The sequence below is a fragment of the Odocoileus virginianus genome, chromosome 9, assembly GCF_023699985.2.
Source record: "Odocoileus virginianus isolate 20LAN1187 ecotype Illinois chromosome 9, Ovbor_1.2, whole genome shotgun sequence".
NCBI classification, from domain to species: Eukaryota; Metazoa; Chordata; class Mammalia; order Artiodactyla; family Cervidae; genus Odocoileus; species Odocoileus virginianus.
Window position 1 is genome coordinate 53,867,815 of NC_069682.1, and position 21,063 is coordinate 53,888,877.

Sequence of the window (21,063 nt, forward strand, 5' to 3'; positions counted from 1 at the left end):
GCAGATGCACATCCACCACCCCACCCGGCCAAAAAACAGCATTTTCCAAGGTGGTTTGAAGCATACTAAGCAGAAAACAGGGATTTGGCGAGATTTCACTATGATGAAATTAAGCAAACGCGTTTCCAACTCAGCTTCCCCTGTCCCTTCCTCCTCCTGCTGCCGCATAAATCAGAGTCAGGGATGAGTTTAAGTGCGTCTTTCCTCTGCAATGACCTTTTCTTCTAGGTAGTCCACAAAAATAAAGCAAACTTAACTGCGGACACTAATCTGCTTCTGGAAACTCCACTGGTTAACCTGCTACACAGCAATCTAAATAATATTTTAACCTATATGATTCATGTAAAAAGTAGTCTAAACTATTAAAAAAACAAACATTATTTGTAATAAATAAGTAAAATAAATAAATATCCCAGATTTCTCCCTCAACACTCAGTCTAAACCTTTAAGTATTAGAGACTTCTTGGGCTTACGCAGGCCTTTTTTTTTTTTTAATCTAGAGGAAACAATGCCAAAAATATATGCAAGTGAACAACTTCACTGATAAAACAGCAAAGTCTAATGTGAAAAAATCAAGACATTCTGTAAAAACAGGCCAACCCTTCAATCCACACTCTGGACAATCCAAGAATTTTATTGAAAACAAATTCTACTTGATTTGAGTAATTACAGGAAATAAACTATGTTATTGTTCTCCTTTTCTCCTGTATTAATGAATTAGAATACAAAAAAATCCCAATAAAAATGATGTAAGAGCTTGTGAGCATCATTCAGATTTTTACTAGTCACTTTCCTTTCATAAAACTGCCATTTCCATTAAAGCATCATGTAAAAATGGGATTTTACTATACCAACATGGGTGTTTATCTCCAATGAACTTAAAACACTGCTTACATAGTAGAGTCAATTTTACAAATGAAATATTCAAAAACTAAACTTTCTACTTTTAAGAGATGAAAAAATGATTTGGCATCTCCAGAGCTGCAGTGCATTCATTTAATCATTTTTCTTTCTAATCTTCTAGTCTTTCAGACAGTTATGCAGATATTTTAAGAACATCTAAAATGTGAAACAGGAGGTCCCCCTAAATGAACCAACATGAGTTTGAGAGAAATTAGGAATATTCTTTAAAGTCCTAATTTTTTTTCTTTTCAGCCATTTGAATAATGTTCTTTATGCCCTATATTATGCATATTCATCTGTGAAAATGCTTGTGAGTTTGATAGATGCTCATGAATAGCATTAACTAACTTGAATTCGAATTCCGTAACATGCTTTAAAATGTATTAAGATAAAACTAAGCACAGTATAAACCATTTCCTCACTCAAGGTCAGCTTATTGTCATTTGAAAGTGTATATTTTAAGACACGAAGAAGATCTAGAATTGTCCTGTCTTAGAAAGTAAATAATAGAATATCAACAGAAGTATGCATAGCATCAAAAGTAAAAGCAGAAACCATGGATCTTTCAGTCTTACTTACAGAAATGGAGTCTCATAATTATAAAGCTCTGGTTTTAAAGGTCAAGGAAACAAAGTCACAAGCCAGCAAACTTCTCAACAGCATGACATAAGATTTCAGGTAGTGGCAATTTCATCAAAAATGGCTAGATAAACTTATCAATCAAGAAACACAAGAGCATTTTGTGGAAAAAGCATTCCATCAAATCTTGAAAGATTTTACCAATATATGCATGGTTTAAGTATTTCCTTTCTGTGACCATTCACTCCAAGATCCATGGAAGAAAAGACTATAACAAAACTCTTCCTTTCAGAAAGAGGAAACAACCATTTTCATAAAAGAATGACCTAAGCATTCAGGTCCCAATGACTTTTTAAAAGGTAACAGTGGAAACGCCAAGTGAACTCAAAACTCAACCTTGACCTTACTTAACTTTGTAACTTTAAGCAGATCATAACACCCCACATGTAAAGCACAGGACATAACTTAAGGGGTATTACTTTTATTTAACAATTCAACTAGAAAATAAAGATACACACACACACAAAAACTATAAAACCCCTAGAAGATAACATAATAAAATCTAGATACCTTGGGTTTGACATGACTTTTCAAAAGATACAACATGGAAGGCACAATCCATGAAAGAAATAATTAATAAGCTGGACCTCATTAAAATTAAAAAGATCTGCTCTGCAATGGATACTGTTGAGGAGAATGAGAAGACAAGCCAAATACTAGGAGGAAATATCTGCAAAAAATATATTTAATAAAGAATTGTCACCCAAAATATATAAAGAAAGAAAAAAAAAAAATATATATATATATATAAAGAACTCTTAAAATTCAACAATAAGAAAATGAACAACCAAACTTTTTAAAAAATGGGCAAAAGATCTGGACACCTCAGCAAAGATGATAAACAGAAGGAAAATAAAATCTACAGATAGAAAAAATATACAAATGAAAAGATGCTCAACATGTCATTAGGAAATTGCCAATTAAAACAACAAATGAGATACCAATACAAAGTTATCAGTGGCCAAAATTTAAAACACTGACAGCATCAAAGGCTGGGAAGGATGTAGAGCAACAGTTCTCATTCCTCACTGCTGCAAATTCAAACCTCTGGAAGACAGTCTGGCTGTATTTAAAACACACACACACAAACTCAATATACTCTCTTACTACACAAACCAGCAATCACACTCCTTGGTATTCACCCATGGGAACTGAAAACCCACATGCACACAAAAACGTGCACACAGATGTTGACAGCAACTTTATTTATACTGCCAAAACCTGAGAGCACCAAGATGTCCTTTAGTAGGTAAATAAGCTGTGGGACATACAGACCATGGAGTATCATTTCACACTAAGATGAGCTATCACACCATAAAAATTCAGACACAGATGAGTCTTAAATGCACATTACTCAGTTAAAGAAGCCAATCTGAAAACTATACCCTACATAATTTCAATTATATAACATTCTGGAAAAGGCAAAACTATGGAGATAGCAGTTTCCAGGGCTTATGAAGGAATGGAGGGATAAGTAGACTGAGTACAGAAGGTTGTCAGAGCAGTGAAACTGTTCTGTATGATACTACAATGGTGGATAAGTGTTATTACACATTTGTCAAAGCCCACGGGATGGACAACACCAAGGCTGAACCCGGACTTAAGACCGTGGACTCTGGGCGACAAGGACATGTCAGTGCAGGTCTATCAGTTGTAACAAATGTACCACTCTGGTGCTGGATGCTGACAGCGGAGAAGGCTGTGCGTGTGTGGGGCCAGGCGCAACTCTGTGCTCCAGTTTGCTGTGAACCTAAAATTGATCTTAAAAAATAAAGCTTTCCACCCTGCCAAAAAAAACAAAGAAGCACCCTCAACATCTCAGATATTAAGTATCACTGATTTTAATAGACATTATGTAGATATAATTGGATAAAGATAAATGAACAAAGATGCTGTGTTTTGCTTTTCCTTTTCTGGAGTTCATGAAAATTCTGGTGTTGCAAATAAATATTCTTCCTATGTAATATGTCTCCTGATGTAGTTACAATACTTTGAAACTCAAACTGTGTGTTACCAAGGAAGTTATATACCAATTTGATATATTATCTATCAGGTCTCAGCTTTCCAGATATAAACTTAAGAGTTATTAGTTCCACACCAGTTTTTTTCACACTGCATAAAAAGAGCTTTTTTATTTTATACTCTTGCAAACACAATTTAGGTACATCATCTCTCCTTTCTTCAACCCTTCCAAAAAACATGTTACCATATTTCACTTCAACTCTGAAAAGATTACCTTCTGGGAAGGTAATAATCTGTCTCCAGAAGCCTAGGACTCATGATGGATTTTGTTAAGACAATGAAATTATGCTTGAGGTTTCAATACAACAGACTCTGTGTATGGGGAAATATATTAAAATGGGGGAAGTGGACAGTCTAAAGTAAAAACTAGTTGGATATCTTACAGATGTCTTCAAAATTGATCCTTTGACAGTCTGTTTTCATTAAAGGTGTCCTACTGCTTCCTGCCTTCCCAACCTACCTGCAGTGCACCAGCATTCTCATTATTCTTCTTGTTTATGTTAGGCTTCTGCTTTCAGAATGTAAACTGCCTGAACAGAGAGACTTTTCTTGTTCACTCCTGACCACAGGTTTCCAGAGCATTTCCAGAAGTAGCATGGATGCTCAATAAATATGCTGAAAGATGAGTGAATGACCATGCCACACTTGCATCTGTTTTAAACAAGGCTTTCACTCTTCCTGCATGCTCCCTCCTGGACGCACCACCAAGCTCTGGGTGAGCCAACGCAGAGCTAGCTACTGCTCCCTCTGCATGACTGGTACCCTTTTCATCCTCTGCACAGGACTCAGAATCAACTGACAGTTCACGTGTTCCCTTCCTGACTGCTTCCCACCTGGAGAGAACCTCCACAAAATTCAGCACTGGGTGTCCTAAGCCTAGAACAGTGCATACAGCACACATAGTGAAGGGCTTACTAAGTGTAAGGTATTCAGCACGACTGAATACCAGCTTTCCTCAGAGGCAACCCAACCCTGATTCTGACATGTTTCCTGTAAAAGAATGCCTCACCCATAACTTCGCTCTGAAACCATGATATATTTGTGCTGACCATACACAGGTTGAAGGTACTATTAATAAAAATGTTCACTTGTGTCAATAAGGCTTCTGTCACTATTATTCTATGATAATTTTGTTTAAAGTTGTCCCTCTAAAAAATGAAAAATAGATTTCATAGTAACAGATATTCAAAGAGGGTAAACTCCTAAATAACCATGAATTCAAAAGTAACAACACTGGGAGATTTTTTTTTTAAATCTATTTTCTTGATTTAATTCTTAACTCACACATTAATTCAATGTTTTACAAACAAAAATAAAGCTTTGCAATTAATGTGCCTTTACTGGCAGACACTGGATTCCAATATTTCAGCAGAAAGCCTTATTATGTATCTCTGATTCTGAAAGCACTACAAATAAAAAGAACCCTACACACACATGTAACTTTTCTAAAGAAATCTTAGAATGCAAAGTGTTCTAAATTAATAGAGCAACCAACCCACCTGATATCCCTGGGAAAGAGCCAGCTGTTGAGAAGCATCACGCCCATTATTACAGCAAGAGAAATCAAAACCCAAGAATATTCACTAATGATGCCATCAAAGGCACACTAGACGTTGGTTTGATTGAAAAAGACTACACCAACCTTTAAGGCTGCTTATTCAACTCACTAGTTTCCTAGCTCCTCTGGAGCAAAAAGAAATAAAATTCAGTCTCCCATCAACTCCATGGGTGGGAAACTACACCATAAGGCACCCTACTGTAGTGTAAGAACTCAGTGGATGAAAGTACTATGGAAGCCTAAGAACAAACTCAGGAAAGCTCCCTGCGAAAGATAAAAAGCTGGACAGCAAGGAACAACCGCCTAAGAAGTGGAAGGATACTTGGAGCTTATGTTAACAGACAAGCAATTATTCAGGACATATAAAGAACTCTTATTAAGAACAAATGTGTCAAATTCTTATGAAGGAATTCTACACAACAAGTGAAAAGAATGAAGATCTGTATTTTAACAACAGATGGTCTTAAAAACATGTTAAGTGATACAAACACCATAATACCACATTAGGTAAAACGGGGGAAAAAAAAAAAGGAAATAGTTCACAAAATTCCTCTGAAAAGTAAAGAAGAAAGGAGCATGAATGGGCAGATGTGGAGGGCAGACATGTCTTCAAATTCTTGGTGAAGCTTATTCTTTAAAGAAAAACTTCAAAACAAGTCTAAAAATTATTAACATTTAGTTATTTTGTATTTAGGTGTTTATTACATGATCTGTATTTTTCTGTAATTGTATTTTTTCCACATGAAAAGAGCTATAGCTTATGTAAGATCCAGACAATGTTCTGAGAGAATTTTCTTCTTGCCTAGAATGCTCTGTATATATAAAAATATTAGAATCCTGAACTGTGGAGTTTCTTGAAAACCTACACACACACACACACACACACACACACACACACACACACACAGCAATAGCCATTCTTATGCTATTTTTATAAAAATCAAGGTAATTATTTAAAACATGTTTAGAGTAGCAGTGGTCTCATTAATTCAAGACAAAAACCCAAACCCCAAATTCTTACAAAATCTATTGTAAAAACCTTGAAAACTACAATAAAGCCTTTATGCACCTAGAAATAATACTAGAAGCCTTTACACACCTAGAGATAAATTCTATGACTACTTTCATTAATGCAACACCTCTTTTCTAAACAGAAAAATGGCAGACTGTTTATATAAAAGCTGAAGTTTTGTACATTCCATCAATACACAGTACTAAGACAGATTATGGTACACCAGTGAAGATTATTTTAAGGTGATGGCACACCTGTCTAGTGTGAATTTTGTATCAGTTCCAAAAAGATCTTAGACTCAATTTTTTTCAATACAGAATCTTCTGTCCCACTAACAAAACATCTAGTAATTTTTCTCTATTTAGAAGATCAAAATTTGTAATTTAGAGAGATCATGAAAATAAACAAAAAGGTAAGCAATACTCTACTGAATTAAAATTCTACTTAAATAATAGGGGAAAAACATGACATTTTTTTCACACAAAGCAGGAAGAATCAGGACAGAATTATGCCCAAATGAGAGAGACATGCGTGATTAGAGAGCAAGGGGGTCCCAATTTCTCACGGTCATGGTTGTGGCTGTAACTTGACGGAGTTATAAATTAACAGTTCAAGTCGAGTGCTGAGAATCAGTATCAGCAGAAGTAAAAACTTCCCCAAAATGTTCAACCTTTAATGGAGATGACAGACAGCATACAAACAGCCGCCACACCAAAATCAACACATCCCAATTCAGAGCAAACACACACTTAGCATTCTGCACCTCCATGGTCCAACATGAATTTTCAATTTGTGAACAATGAGAAATAGCAGAATGCGGTTTATCAGTTAGTATGTAATCTACTTTGGTTTCCTTTTCAACAGAGAATCTAAGTGGCTATACCAGTGAAAACAGATTATCAACCAGGTCAGCAGCTTCTTAAACAAATTCAACAAGAGGCCAGGGAAAAAGGCTATGAGACTTGGATGAAAAATATCTTCTATTTTCCTCCTTCTCTGCCTTTGGAAATCATATTCATTCTTCAAAGTTTTGCTCAAATGCGTTCTCTTTTGAAAAGGCTTACCTAATCTCTCAGTTGGAAAAAATTATTCCTTCCTATACTGTGTTCTAACAATACGCCAATGATGACCAAATTTATATCCTGACCCTCTCCCCCGTTGTCCACTTGTGGCTGTAATAAGCATCTTAAGTTTATCATGGCCAAACAGCAGAGACCCCTTCCCCTCACCCAAACACACTGCCATTCACCAAAAAGCTTGGGCCAAAAGCAGTTACCTTACTTTTCTCTCTTCCCCTCCTGTTCCACATTTAATCCTTCAGCCAGCTCCACCTTCAAAAGACATTTGGGATCTGAGCACTTTTCACTCCATTCTCTTCACTGCCACCACGCTGGTCCAAGCCACCATCTGCTGGCCTGGGTCAAGCACAACTGATGGATGATGTATGGGTGGAGAGATTATCAAATAACTGTGTGGAGGGTGGAAGGATAATGGGTAAGTGTAGCAGCCTCATGGCTTCCACATACACCACCAACCACACATCTAAACAGCCTACTTTCCCCACATCAGCCATGGTCTTTTAAAAAGACTCCTGCTCAGAATCCTCCATGGCTTTCCAGCTCAGAACAAAATCCCAAGTCCCTCCCATGGCCTGTCTACCGGGAAGGCGCCTCCCTCCCCTCTGAGCCCACCGCTCCTCTGCAGGCACAATGTCTCTGCTGCTCCTTGAACATACCAAGCTTATCGCCACCCTAGGGCCTTGCACTTGTCCTTTCCTCTCTCTTGAATGTTCTCCCCCCAAAATGTGTGCACAGCTTGCACACTCACTTTACACAGGTCTCAGTTCCAATACTGTATTGTCTTCTCAAAAACTTGGCCTTCTCCAATTGCCCTCTATAACAGAACCCACTTCCAAACCCCTTTAAACTTCATCCACCATCCTCTCAACCCCATTTAGCACCTACCATTATCTCAAAGCATATTCTACATATTTCCCATTCTCTTATTTAGTGCCCATCTCCCCCACTAGAAGATGAGCTCCATAAGGCAAAGGTCTTGTCAGTTCTTTCATCTGTCTCTCAAGCATCCAGAACAAAATTCAGCACAGTGCAGGCATTCAGTAAGTAACTGATGACTGCACAGTCCAGGTACTGTGCTAGGCCCTCAAGTTCAGAGACGACACTACTCTCCTGCACAGAACCCTGAAGAAACAGAGTCAATACACTTGGAGAGCTGTCCCAGGACCCAACCAGAACTAAAGAGCAAGCATCTGGGACCGAGGCTCTGGAATGATGTATCTTGGAAAAAAAAATTATCAAACTATAGTGACGTTAGTTAACACTTAACAGGTCTATTCTAAGCACTTTATATGCATCAATTCACTTAATCCTTCTAACATACCCAGAAGAATTCGAGGCATGGAGACATTATCCTAGATTTTCAGGTGGTAGATCCAGGAGTCACATCCAGGCAATCTGGCCCCAGAATTCACACTCTCAACTGCTGTGTTGTACACGACCTCTCACTGCGCAGAACACCATGTGGAAGTTAATATATCAAGTGTTGTGTAAACACAGGAGGGTGTGGAGGGCGGGGAGCTGAACACTGAGGGGAAACCCCAGGGTTTGAAAAGATGAAGGAACACACTTTCCGAGTTGAAGGAAAAGTGCTGGTGTAAGCACGCTGTGGTGTGATCAAAGCACACGGGGGTCTTACAAAAGGAGACCACGTAGCTACAGCAGAAGGGTCTCAGGGAAGGGAATGAAAGGAGAGATGGGGGGAGGGGTGATCACGTCTGCTTATGCTTTTTAAAACCTTATAGTTTAAAAATAAGCTGTAAAACCTCATACCTATACAGTCCTGGCAATAAGCTCTACAGGAGAAAATGAAAGGAAGAAAATTAAAGTGATTCTAGGAATGTAGGTATGATGAAGGAAAACAGGCTTCCCTCTTCTCTTCATGGGCTCTAAACAGCACCCACTGCCTCTGCCAGCATCCCGGGGGACCCAGATGTAAGAGGAGATGTACTCACACAAGCCTGTGTGTGTCTGAGTGTTTGAACATTCCAGGTGTTTAAAACGGAGAATAAAAGCTGAGACGGCTTTAAAAATTAAAAAAGTATGGCCCAATCTGAAAGCCTGTGATGCTGGCCTAAGAATTCTGAACACTAACCTACAGGGTTGAGGGAGCCAACAAACATTTTCAAGTTTAGAAAAATAACTCCGACAAGTGTACGCAGAGTGGCCTGAAGGGTCAGGGAAGGAGAGAGTATATTAGAGCCAGAGGGGGGACATGGGGCAATAATCCTACACTCAGGATATGGCAGTGGGGAGAAGTGGAAGCAAAGGGGTACAGGAGACACTTCTGAGGACAGTGATTGAGAGGCGAGTGGCATGGGAAGAGAGGGCAGTGAAAGACTGGTTTAGGAGTCCTGGCTTACCCACGTGGGTTCAGGGGCCATTCCCAAGACAGGGAAGGCACATTTGAGAGCCTAAGTCAGGAACGCAGTGTGGAATACAGTGAGTTCTGATGTATTTTCATGACAACTGATAGGCAGGAATGTCCAGTAGGCAGAAAGCCTGGAGACCAAGATATGCTTGGAGATACAGAGTTGGCAGTTTTCTGTGTAGCAGTGAGAGTTGAAAGGACTGTGAATGAGATAACATACAAAGAGTGTTTAAATGGAGAAGACAGGACAGAAGCTTGGGAAACGTCAACATCCAGTAACCATGATCAAGGGCTAGGGAGTTCACCAGAAAAGTCAAAGGCGAAAGTCACAAAGAGAAAATGGGTGAATTGAGAAGGGTTTCAGTGGAAGGTAAGGTATGAGAACTGAAAGGAAACTAGATGTAAACCAGTCACTGGGATTCACTGCTTCCAAAAATTTAGTTGTGACATAAGACTGGGTATTTGCTTAAGCGGGGGATGATCTGGAGGAAGGTAGTTTCTTTTCAGGAAGGGGAAACTTAAGCATGTTTGTAGGCACTGGGAAAGCATCAAGTAGAACGGAAATCTGAGGCACCAGGAGGAGGCTGACTAACGGAGCAAGACACCACAGGGATGGAAAAGGAATGCAGTGAAGCATGCTGCGTGAGAGGTGGTGCCGAGTCTCTGAAACAGAGGGGAGGATGGTGGAAGCACACGTTTGTAGAAGAGAAAGAAGTGACCAACCCTTGGTAGAATATCTTAATACTGAAAGTCAGCTGCACACAGCAGGCCTTGTTGACAAGTTCCACCGTTCCTTTCCACAGAAGGCGGTCTTTTCTTTTCCCCCTCTTCACCTTTCTCAACACTCTCAGACCTGGACATTAACTCCCTGGAACGTGCCAAGCGCCGTGCATCATGCTGAGCACTGGGATCAGGGGTAAAGAAAACCATCTAAACGGGCAAAAGTCTTGCTGGTTAATGGGGAAGGAAAGCAAGGAACCAAACGCAGCTGACTGTGCCAAGTGCAGGGGCACAGGGCACAGGCATGGCGTGTGTGGACAGCGTCAGGAAAACGACCTCAAAGACGCGGAGGAGGGAGCGGTGGGACAAAGGGAGAGGTGAACGCAAGAGCTCTGGGGCTGGGGGAACCAAAGGCCAGAGCACAGGTATGAGGCAGGTGATGCTGGGGAGATCAAGGGCACAAACCACTTCCCAGGTGTTGTTAGAGAATGCAAACTTTATTCTTTTGGCAATGGGTGAACAAAAATTTAAGATTTTTATGAAATTAAGAGAGAAACTGAGATTGGCCCATCTGAAAGTGCCATCAGTACAGAGACAAGCATAAGGACTCGGACAGGAAGACCAGGTAATAAGCAATTACAGTCATCCACGGGAAAAGGAGGCAGTCACGGAGGGGATGAGAAAGTAAGGACAGACCTGAGTAACGGGCTTTCGGAGTGTGAGCTGCTCAACTGTGTGCATGTGGATACCATTCCAGAACGTGAGAAAAGGAGGTCCAAAGAAAAAAGGAAAAGGGAGTAGGGAAGAAGACATTTTGGGGCGTGTGGCATGTAAAGTAGCTGCAGCCCCCATCTGGGCTTGGGTCAGTCCTGGGATCATTCTAAATGCTGGAAGAAGCCAAGGGAACTGGCAGAGAGACAGGGAGAAAGGAGACTGGGTGGGGACGCTGAGAGAAAGGGAGAAGAGGAACAAGAAGAGCGGGGGAAGGAAAGCCTGTGCCCCTCAGCATCATCCACAGGACTCCCTAAGGAGCAGATGAGAACGGCCAAAGCCGAGAGGGAAGCCGAAAGGTGCTGCGTGAGGAGGTGAAGGGAAGAGCGTCCAGTCCCACAATGCCACAGATGTCAAATGCTCCAGAGGGTACTGTACATGTGAGGTAAATAATAAAATAAAATGACAGATGTAGTAACGAGGCAGTGAAGTTCCCAGGCGATGACTCAGGAGTGAAGCTAGGTAGCATATACACTCCTTCTGGAAGGAAAGAGCGAGGAGAGCAAGCCCACCTGAGAACGCAGTTAACTCCTGTCTGAAAGTGGACAGGGAAATATTGAGATGTTTACTGAAGAGGACTAATTGCCAAACTTGGGCATGTATGCCTAGAGTTGGGCATGTAAAAGAAAAAAAAAAAAGAAATATTATTATGAAGGGCACCGAAGGCATAATTCGTTAAAAAAAAAAAAAAAATTTTTTTTTTTTTAAGGAATAAAATAAAGAGACCCAGGAAAACTGACTGAGTTTTCTCTGGACTGCTCCAGATGACCTCTCATGTCTTTTTCACCTCTGTTATTCTCTGGACAAGATGAGAGGTTAACCAGGCAGGCACCGTAAACTGTCACCCTCCTGTGCCCAAACTACATGAGACGTTCTGAATGACTGGATTCTCCAAGGAGTGATTCAGGACTTTGCTTCGTTCAATTAGTAAAGCAGTGTCTGACTTTTAAAAGGTCAAAAAGCACGAATTTGGATTTTCAGAGCAGTCCATCAAGATACATTAATATGCCAACAAATCAATTCAACCAAGAGAATGAGAAATCAAATAAGCCTCCACAAGGACAAACCTTTGGTTTTTCAGCAAATCCTTCTTTTTATTCTTATGTATGCGTCTATTTCAAATGGTCAAGCCAAACAGTGAAAAGATGACCCAGTCCAGGGCTGTATCCCTTCTTTGGGGTTACTATTAAATAGCAGAAGACAAGAACATATCCTATAGTTACCACTGGGGAAAACTACAGAAACAAAACCTATAGGGGCCTGCAGTCTACAGCATGAAAGACAAAGCCATCATAAATAAAGCACAAGGAGCAGATGACATAAATATGCACATGGTACCTGGTTTGTACAGTTTAAGGTGATGCAGAAAACACTGGAGCTGGGTAAGAATATCCAAGAATACTCAAGAAAAGTTACTAGAATACAGTGACCTTTTCAACAGAAACAAGAAGGCTCATTAATTAAAGATTTGACAGCCCACTAGTGCAAAGTACTGGTCGGTACTAAGAGAAATACAAATCCCAGCTTCTGCCCTCAGGGGGCTTTCCATCTTTCTTCTTCAACTAAAATAAATTTTAATAGCATGTTCTCAAGACTGGAGCTGGAAGGAACTCCAAGTGGCCTCGGGGTCAAGCTTCCACATCCAACAGGAAAGGGGATCAAAGCTGGGTGGGGAGTGACAGCGAGGGCAGGAACACAAGCCACCCTTTGTAATATAAAGCACACAAGCTTCAGGGGCTGAAAGCCGGAGGTGCAAGTTCTGCATTCCGCCAAGTGCCAGTCCAGCTTCTCTCATCTCTGAAACGCAGAGGATGATAATCCTGGCTGTCTTCCTAGATGTGAAGTGCTGGTGATGGGGCCTGGAACATTTAGGACTCTAAAGGCTGGAGAGTGCTGAGACAGTGGAGAAGCACAGAAAACTGACCTAGGTACCGGTCCTTTCCTTCCCTTTTCCCCACTATACTATAAATGTTGAGTGATGTAACTAAAAGGCAAAACAGTACCCAATTAGCCTGCACTGTTTGTGATGACAAGTACTGAGGCAACAGAGGACATGGGAGGAGTGATGGTGGAAGGGAAGGTACGGTGATCGTATTAGCACGTAATTTTCAACATTAATAAAGAAATGACACAATCAGACGTCACTGAGTTAGGATGAAAACTTCTTAGGGGAAACAGAATTAGTACAATTATTTATTTTCTAATCAGTCACTCTAACAGTCCAGAACAACACTGCACTTCACGGAAGCAGTGACAAGGAAGCCATTACTAGATTACAATGACAATTAAGCACTTTTCCTTCATTTTTATATTTCATTTGTCTTTCAGAGCTCTTTCTCAGTTCCCCCTGTCCTATTTCCAGTCCTCCTTTCATCTTCCTAACAATGTAATAAATAAGAAAGTCCTGGACCTTCCTCCTGAGCGACACTCCCACTAACTTTTTAAGAGGAGCAGCACAGTCAATGTGATGATAAAGAACAGGGGCTCTGCAGTCAGACAGATCTTGGTTCAAAGGCACATCTAATTCAGGTTACGAACCTGAGAATCATAACTATCTACTTCCTAGTCCTGTTTTAATAATAAATGAGCACTTATAGAAGACGGGACACTTCAGGGCCAGGACGCCTCTCCAGCCCCCAGCCCAGGGTTTGGCCCACAGGAAGCTTTTTCGGGATGTGGCAACCAGACCAACCCTGAATCACAACCACGTTATATTCCATCAGACAAGAGGGGCTCATCTGTCCGTGAAGAACACCTCAAAGCCTGAGCTGTGGAAAAAGAAGCAGCTCCAAATATTTCCAACTGGACAACTGTCTACTATGCACACAATCACCACACCCCTGCACATCTCATGATTCCTATGAGTGGCTGTCATCATTCGGGGAAGGAAGACTTCCCAAAGTACACCCCCTACAGAATGGAAGAACACCTTCTAACATTCACTGTGAGTCAGTCTCTTGCAGCATTTGAGAAATCGCTAATCATCTTAGCCCCACTTGTAAGCTTTACGGTAGTACCAATGAACGTCACATTTCAGACATTCTTATCTTTTTTTATTATGTGCATAATATCATACATACTTTTATAGTATAGTAAAACATAAATCTGTTATGGTATTGTTTAGTCACTAAGTCGTGTCCGACTCTTTTGCAACTCCGTGGACTGCAGCCTGCCAGGCTCCTTTGTCCATGGGATTTCCCAGGCAAGAATACTGGAGTGGGTTGCCACCTCCCCCTCCAGAGACATTCCTATTCCTAATAAACACCCCTTTGAACTCTAAATTCCCACTTTACAGATCTGCAAAAACCTGTGATATCTCTACCTCACACAAGTTTCACCCTATCTTCCACAGCAGACTTGCAGATTACTTGAAAGTTAGTGTGTTCTAAACATACAGAATCATTAAACACCAACGGTTTCTGTCACCAAAAAAAGCAAATTCACAAGGTAAATCAAAGAATGCTTTGGAGTCATCTGTATGAACTTTATAAAACAAATATTGTAAGAAATCTCTCCTAAAAATTCCACAAATAGTAACTCTTAATTAACTAATATTCTTAAAAAATTATCCTGACAGCTACTAAGACACCTGTAATGGTTAAAAATTCTCTGCCTCCCTCCCCACAAAACGAAACCCTGTTCACGAGTTCTTTCCAGAGTTGATGTGAAAGAGATGGGCTTTGCCGCTACACACCTGGGCTAAATCCCTGCACTTTTTACCCCGTGGCCCCATCCAGGGGCAGACCTCCTGACCACTGAGTAACTCATATCACAGGACTGTGCTATAGATTAAACAACAAGATGAAGAACCTAAAGCCTCTACCATTGTCCCCAGACTTTGTGGACCACCTTCTGGAAATCAAGTATTTCTCTTCTAGAAATGTTCATTCTTCCCTTCCCGTTCCTTTCATATTGCATAACGGATGGAAGCATCACTACAGCCACTGCTTTAAATTCTGGACCCAAGTAACTGCGGGGGACTGGTGGTGGTAAGTCTAGCACTTAGCCCCTTACAAACATGCCCTCTGCTCCAAGCTCAGCCAGTTTAGTTTTCTGCTCCTCTCCACTCTCTGAGCATCCTTTAAAGACAGCCCAAGGAACTTGGTTCCTAAAGGTTATAAGCAATTTAAACCTAGGTAAATGGCCCAGGGGGCCATTACACTGTCTTAAAAGTGGTTCAGACAGTAAAGAATCTGCCTGCAATGCAGGAGACCTGGGTTCGATCTCTGAGTGGGGAAGCTACCCTGAAGAAGGGAACTGCTACCCATTCCAGTATTCTTGCCTGCGGAACTCCATGGAAAGGAGAAGCCTGGTGGGCTACAGTCCACGGGGTCAGACAAAGAGTCAGAAACGACTCAGTGACTGACACACACACAAAAGGCACAATCCAAAACACGCAACAGCCTCAACCTCACTCTCCTCCAAAACATGTATTTTCCCAACCCCCTCCCAGACAGGTTAAGGCTGAAGGAGCTCATTGAAATGGCAACTGTATACTAATTCAAGCACATCAGTTATCTGTTGGAAGGTGTGCCCACACAGGCCTGCGCACACATGTGCAGGCACACACACATACACACACAACCAGAAGAAGCCTGATTGAAGACATTACTTGACAGATGAAAAGAAATGCTAACCTACTAGTCAAAAAGTAATAATAACCCTTCTGAAAGGATGAAGGAAAACTCTAGGAAAGTATTTCTATACCTTTATTAGAATTTTGTGCCATCAATGTTAAAATATTAAAAGAAAGCACTACAAGATTTTTCCCATGGGATGATGCCATTTTCTCAAGGATTTTTTTTTTTCCCCACGCCAGGGGCAGGGGGCTGGGGGAGGGGGGAGAGGGGGGATCCAAAAGCACATTAAGGCATTGTTTCTAGATATCAACAGCTTTTGTTAAAACAACAGTTTAACATTTTGAAAAACAGATATTCTAGCGAAACTATTTTGACACACTGGCATTTTAAAAAATAATCTTAAAATCACTGTTGAGTTCAGTAATTTTGCTTGCATAATGAAGCTCTTTAAACAACTCATGTTTTTGGAAAGCCAACAGCCTAAGTCTGTCAGGTAAAAACTTCAAAGAATGAGCCCATCCAGCAGGCAAGGGCCAAAGCAATCCTGGATATGCTATGCTGATGACAGCCTGAGAGGGGCCTAAAATGACAGAAAATGAGGGCACAAGCCCACAAACCATAAAGCAACTTTGTTTTTAACACATTCCTAGTGCAAAATAACTGCAGAAGGCTTTTATTTTACTAAAGACATTCAATGGCAACCTTGTCTTGACTAACGGAACTCAGCACTCTTTTTGTTCCTCTTGTGCTGAAAGCTGTACTCATTTGTTTCAAATCATGGTCATCCTTCAGACGGCAAATTTTTCAAATACAAATGGGAGATCTATGAAGCAATCTCATAAATAATTCCTTATGTAAAAACTCAAGTTTCGGGTTCTAAAAATCAAGCCTAAGGGTCATGTGTGAGCATAACCAATATAGTTTATTCCCCTGATTCCTCCCCTAATTTTCAGCTACTTAGTGGTAATATTGCTGGGTCAAAGTTCTCATATTTTGCCTTCAGCACTGGAAGGAAAGATGCTATATAATTTTAATAAATAAAAGATAGTGTTAATAATGTTTAAGAGTTCATTTCTTTAATAAGCATCAATTCAGACTAATTATTTTATTAATAAGTCCACACTTGGATGCAGGCCTACCAGGTAATTATAAAGATAACGGTGTTCACATTACAACCACACACAACAAGGAACTATCACCATTTTCCAAATATAAGCACACAGCCAAGAACTATCCATTTTTTCCTCAAAGAGTTAACTGTAAAGAAAAGAATAAGTGAGTAAAAGTAAGTTAACTTCTAGTTCACATTTTTCTCCCAGGAACAAAAATTTAGGAGTTAATAACACAATCTATGAAGACTTCAGTTTGACTAAAGGTTGGTAAGTTTAATGCCACTTGCTTCTAATGAGCAAGCTGGTTAATAATTAAATAAACGAACATAATCTATTCAGGATGGATTTAAACCACAACCATAAAGAATCTTAAGCACACTGCTGACATTTTGTTGTGCTGTAAAACACAGTCTGCTCTATGTGATCATGAAATGTTAAGGAAATCAGGGCTAAGCTAAAACTAAAGAATTAATGCTGTAATTAGCATCTGAAAGATAATTACTGCATAGAACAGACTATATCTACAAGGTTTTCTATTTTTTAGCTTCCTAAACAATCTTCAGCTACAAGTTAACTAAAGAGGGTGAACTGTAGATTCTAAGCACTTTCCTCAGACAAAGAGAGGTCCCCAACCCATTGACCCAAGCTCCTCTGTCCTCCCCAAAGTGGTAACCAACCACAACAATCCAGGGGTGCTACCCACCTGTTATCCATACTGATCAACAAGAGGACTGCCTGAGGTTTCCTGAAGGTCACTGGTTCAGTCACAGAACCAAGCAAAGGTAAATGGATCCACAGTGGATTTAAACCTTAACTAACCAGCTCCTGAGGACAGTCAACAGACCCTTCTCATGTGACAGTATCATGAGATGGAGGAGGACTCTAGGGTGTGAAGAAAGAGGAAGAGTCCTGGGCAACGACCAAGAAAATATACAACATACTACTTAACTATGGACGGAATCAATAGAAGGGAAGGGAGAGGAGAAAGAAGAGAGATACGAAACACCCTAAAAGTTGACTCTTTCAGAAAACCCTCACTGAGCTGGGCAACAACTGGAACCTCAGAGAGAGAAAGTCAAGGATTTGGCACAACTGGAACCTCAGAGAGAAAGTCAAGGATTTGGCCTTGAAGGAAGAGCAACAGAAAGAGTAACAATGTAAAGCACACTTTTCACAGGTTTTAAAAGCCTTTAACTCTTTCAGAAGGGTGACTCTAATCCAAAGAGATCCTACTATTCCACCATGGCAAGCATCACGGCATCGTGCTTCTTCTGGGAGGCCGGGAGGCCTTCTCCTTCTGACACTTAGCCACAATGCAGCTCAGCGCTTTCTGTAAGACTGAACAAGGTCCTGCAAGGCAGTGTCCTCTTCTCTTCTGTAACATCCTTAACTTCAACGTAATCACACAAAATGTCCAAGATGAAAAACAATCCAACATGTACAACCCTATACCATCTTAGGCTACACTTAAAAGATGACTGGTTTTTATCCTCTAGATGACAGACATGTTAATTATATCTTATGTAAAGTTAGCTTACAAGTTTGATTCATCTAAGTGAACTGTCTGAAGTCAGAATCATCATTCCAAGTAATCTGGAAGATACCAGTTAAATGAGCCAGTTCTCATCCTGAAATGAATGCTCTCTATACAGCAAAACTGGGTATTGAACCTCATTTCATGATTTTAGCGCTCGGTTTAAAACAAACCCACAAACAAATCATGAAAGTGGTTTATTGAAGACTGCATACGCCTTTTCTGAAGCCACAAGCCAACAGCCCTCAACAATCTGATACCAGGACTTTCCTGGTATCACATACCCAGCGACTTTGGCCATCATTACTCTGGCCAACCCTAGGCTGAGAGATCACTCCTCTTTGCCACACCATTCAGGTAAAGAAATTGAAATGATGAAACCAGCTGTGTAAAATACAACCAATCTCTGTACAATACTGCACATTTACGAAGCAGCTGACCAGCCATAGTCTCAACCAAACTTTATACAGGAAGCACAGTAGATAGGAGCACCACTCCCATGGAGAAAAGAGTAATCCCAGGTTTTGGCGAGCAAAGTGGCCAGCCTAAGCTCAAACATCACTAAGTAAAAGAACTGGGACAAGAACTGAGGAGAGTGTATGTACAAGTGTGTGATTAAGGTTGCAGGGAGAGGTGGGGTTAATCAGGGAGAACTAGCTGAGGAGACACAACACAACGTGAACTTGGACACAGGCTGTGTCTGTTCACAGAGGCCTTGGAAGATAGGACTCCTGTCAACCAGCCTGCCTCATAGACTCTGTTGCCTCATGACCCCAACAAAGACTCTGTGCCCTAGTCATTCAGATATACTAATGGCATCCCAAAGGAACCCAATAGTCTCAGCCTTTGTGCCTCTGTACCTGCAATTTCCTCCAACTGACACACTCCCCACTCCTTTCCCTTTCACCCACTTCCATCTGACCTTTGAACTCAGGTCAAATGACACCTTCTTCGGGTGTTCATCTTGGAGCAATCTGGATTGCCTTGTATCACGGCACTGTGCTGGCTGATTCTGTTGTCAGCTCTCTTCCCAAGATCTAAGTTCTGGGGTGGGGGGTTGAGGGAGAATGGGGGCATCTATGTGATGTGACTCGTCTTCTCCTGTTACCTGTCACATGGAGCAGGCACTGGGTAAATGCCTGTGAACTCAAAGAATGGACGTGCCAACTTCCGGGAGGAGTTAAGCCAGGCTTCCAGGGTAGAGAATTCAGACAACTGAAGTGGAAACCATCACCTTCCACATTCACTTGAGTTACCAGATTCCTTTCTCAGCCTGGCTCCTCCAGAAGGCCTGAGCTTAAACTACTGCCATGGAATTATAATCCACGTCACGGTTTTGTGGTCTGTGTTTGTTTGAACTGGAAAATCTTCCACTGTTTATACATCTGGAGTCACTTCCAAATGTGACAACCTGAGATTGTTAACCTGGGAGGCAAAGTGACAAGCCACCACAGTGGAAGACTGCCCAGGGATCAAGAAAGCCTAACTGTTAAAAGAGCGTGAGCTCTGTAGTCTGGGTTCCAATGTGCCATTTGCCAGCTGGGTGACTCTGGGTAAATTACCCACACAACCTCCTGCCTTACATTTAAAGTGGGGTGTGTGTAGCCAGCAGGCATCTCAATGCCACAAACATCTACTGAGGAGCTACTGTGGGCCAAGTGTTGGTGACACTGCAGTGACCTGGCTGTTCAATGGAAACCATGCTTGCATCATGCCAGCCTGTGTTAGTCCCTCCTGAAATACTCTGGTGTACTGGCTTGCCACCCTTCACTAGAACGTAATCTTTAAGAAAGCAAGGGTCTTGTCTGTCTTGTCCATTCACCTCTCTCAAGTGCCAATCAAATGTCTGCTACACAGTCACTCAGTACATTTGGAAACAAGGAATGCTCAAATCAGATACAGACCTTCTTGTCCCTTAGCAGTGTATTCTGGTGGAGAAAGTAGGGAATAATAACTAAAGATGAAGGCACACATTACAAGGGGCTTGGGCTCGCCACAAACATATAGGCGGCTCCCTGGGCTTCCTAGGACTCCACTTCCAGGCTCTTCTGGATGGGGAGGAGGAAGATCTGACAGCCCTCCCCGCTCCCCCTGCCAACCACGGCTGCACAGGCGTGAGCCACGGGCACAAGAAAGGCAGAAGGAAAGTTCCGTCCCGTCCCGTTGGAATGTCTGAGGAGGTTCCTTTCATTCACTTACTCAACAGGTACTTATCAGGGCCTAAGGTGTGTGGGGGATAAAGCAGAGACGTGACCAGGTCATGTCCTCATGGAGCTTCCCTCCCAATGTGGAGGAGACACAGTACACAAGTGCGTAAAGTGGTCCTCGCACTCAGGGCTAAGTTGCCTAAGTTGCCGAGCTGCCAGGAGGAGTGATGCGACAGGGGGCGGCCGCAGATGTCCCGGGCGGGGTGGCGGGTCGGAGCGGGCCTCCCGGGGAGGCGACCTCTGACCTAGGTCCTGAGCCTTCCGGGGACAGGCGGTCACCGGGGCCCACACTCTGGGCGGAGGCCGCAGACAGGACAGGAAGGGTCACAACGGCAACTGTGCGAGTGTCTGGTGGGCGAGGCGCGGGAGGCTGTGGAGGAGCAGGCCCTGGACTCCAGCACCGGACCCTCGGGGCCGGGGAGGGGGCGCGGGCGGGCTCGCCGTCGGACGGGGGCGGGGCGGGGGCCGCGGCCGGGGGGCCGACGTCACCGCCGCGCCGCCGGGCCCTCCGGAGCGCGGGAGGGAGCGCGGGGCGGCGGGCCCGGCCCGCGGCCGAAG

At 42.1% G+C, this 21,063-nt stretch overlaps 1 protein-coding gene across 2 annotated transcripts in view; it reads right to left on the reverse strand.

Moving 5' to 3' along the window:
- The window catches only part of VAPB (VAMP associated protein B and C), a 47,425-nt gene that overhangs the window by 26,002 nt on the left and 360 nt on the right, over positions 1 to 21,063 (reverse strand). The gene's annotated exons all lie outside the window — the stretch shown is intronic.